The sequence below is a fragment of the Elephantulus edwardii genome, unplaced genomic scaffold (assembly GCF_000299155.1).
Source record: "Elephantulus edwardii isolate Elephantulus edwardi_28Jun2011 unplaced genomic scaffold, EleEdw1.0 scaffold00009, whole genome shotgun sequence".
Taxonomy (NCBI): Eukaryota; Metazoa; Chordata; class Mammalia; order Macroscelidea; family Macroscelididae; genus Elephantulus; species Elephantulus edwardii.
This window is the reverse complement of record NW_006399759.1, coordinates 23,368,643-23,371,018: the sequence shown is the minus strand read 5'-3', so window position 1 is coordinate 23,371,018 and position 2,376 is coordinate 23,368,643. Positions and strand designations below refer to the sequence as shown.

Here is a 2,376-nt window from a genome sequence, read left to right as displayed (position 1 = left end):
TGGCAACATGCTCAAAGTACATGAGATGGAACTTCATAATCTTTGTCTCCAGAGAACAACTTGGTTTTGTCCACTCCAGGAAAGGCCAGTTTGTTCTTTTGGCAATCCATGGTATATGGAATACTCTTCTTCAGCACAACTCAAAGGCATCATTTTTTCTTTTGTCACTCTTAAGTCATTGTCCAGATCTCTAATGCATAGCAAGTAATTGCAAAGACTAGGCACATCTAAGTCTCTAGACTGACATTGTTGCTCTTTAGCACTCTGGAGAGGTCCCAGACAAGAGATTTACCTAATGCAATTAATGTTTTTATGTCCTGGCTGAAGGTGCCAGGAGTGTTGATTGCGGAACCAAGCAACCTGAAATTATTAACAAACTGAATCTCTTCTCCATCTATCATGGTGCTGTCAATAAGCTTAGTTGTAAGAATCTTTGTTTTCTTGATGCTGAGCTTCAAATCATATAGAAGACTGCAGTCCTTGACCTTCTAGAGCAGACATTTCAAGTCCTCCTCCATTTCGGCAAACATGGTTGTGTTATCTGCATAACACAAGTTGTTGATGAGCCTTCTTCCAACTCTGATGCCATATTCCTTCTCATGAAGACCAGCCTCCTGAATTATCTGTTCTGCATAAAGATTGAAGATGTAGGAGACAAATTGCATTCTGATGAAACCCTTTCCTGATTTTGAGCCGTGCAATGTTTCCTTGCTCTGTTCTGAGGACTGCTTCCTGGTTCAAGTATAGGTTTCACATGAGCAAAATGAGGTATTCTGGGATTCCTATTCTTAAGGTTAGCCACACTTTGTTGTGATCCACACTATAATATGGCTTTTCATAATCAATGAAACACAAATTGGCATTCCTCTGGTACTCTCTGCTTTCAGCCAAGATCAATCTGACATTGGCAATAATGCCTCTAGTACCAAGGACTCTTCTAAACTCAGCTGCGTTTCTGATAGTTCTCTACTGATGTATTATTCCAGTCATTTTTTAATAATCTTCAGCAAAATTTTTTGCTTGTGTATTATATTAGTGATACTGTTCTACAATTTCCACATTCTGCTGGGTCACCTCTTTTGGAATGGGAATAAATATGAATCTCTTCCAGTCAGTTGGTCAGGTAGTTGTTTTCTAGATTTCTTGGCACAAGCTGCTGAGCACATTCAGGGAGGCATCCGTTTCTTGAAATAGGTCAATTTTTATTCCATCAAATACCATTAGATCTCCTTAATAAGTTACAATTTTGTGCTTGGTATTTACTTAAATTATCTCATCTAATTTTATCAATAATATTTTTTGATAGATTTACAACTCTGTCTGGGTTTTTTCACTGTGCACAATTTGCTTGAGGTTTGCCATGAAGTAGAATGTTTAAAAGTTCATTTTCGGGCATTGGTGCTGGGCGTCTTGCGGTTGTGTAGCCGTTACTCCCAGTCGGCAGCGGCGCAGGCGGCGGCGGCACATCGCACTCCGCACCCGGTGCCTTAGCAGCAGCAGCGGCCGCCGCAGAAGCAGCAGAGGCACCCCGGCCATCACAGCCCTGCTCTGGTGCAGCCGCCCTTGCTCCCTCTGCGCTTCCCCCCGTCGCTGGCACCATGGCTGATCAGCTGACCGAAGAACAGATCGCTGAATTCAAGGAAGCTTTCTCCCTATTCGATAAGGATGGTGACGGCACCATCACAACAAAGGAACTTGGAACCGTCATGAGGTCACTGGGTCAGAACCCAACAGAAGCGGAATTACAGGATATGATCAATGAAGTGGATGCCGATGGCAATGGCACCATTGACTTCTCAGAATTTTTGACTATGATGGCTAGAAAAATGAAAGACAGACAGTGAAGAAGAAATCCGTGAAGCGTTCCGAGTCTTTGACAAGGATGGCAATGGTTACATCAGTGCGGCAGAGCTACGTCATGTCATGACAAACTTAGGAGAAAAACTAACAGATGAAGAAGTAGATGAAATGATCAGAGAAGCAGACATCGACGGGGATGGACAGGTCAACTATGAAGAATTCGTACAGATGATGACTGCAAAATGAAGACCTACTTTCAACTCCTTTCCCCCCCGCCCAGGAGAATCAAATTGAATCTTTTACTTACCTCTTGCAAAAAAAAAAAAAAAGAAAAAAGTTCATTTATTCATTCTGTTTCTGTATAGCAAAACTGAATGTCAAAAGTACCTTCTGTCCACACACACACAAAATCTGCATGTATTGGTTGGTGGTCCTGTCCCCTAAAGATCAAGCTACACATCAGTTTTACAATATAAGTACTTGTACTACCTTAATGATAAGGAAGCACTTAGTGGACTCCTTCAAGTTCCATTTGCTAATGATTAATACACTGTTTGGGCTGGCCAGTTTTTCATG

General features: G+C 41.8%; 1 pseudogene across 1 annotated transcript; it reads left to right on the top strand.

The window, feature by feature from the left end:
* Positions 1-1,519: 1,519 nt before the first annotated feature.
* LOC102864373 lies at positions 1,520-2,297 on the top strand (annotated as a pseudogene). Its single transcript, XR_438833.1, has one exon. The product of XR_438833.1 is annotated as a calmodulin 3 (phosphorylase kinase, delta) pseudogene (transcript).
* Positions 2,298-2,376: the final 79 nt, after the last annotated feature.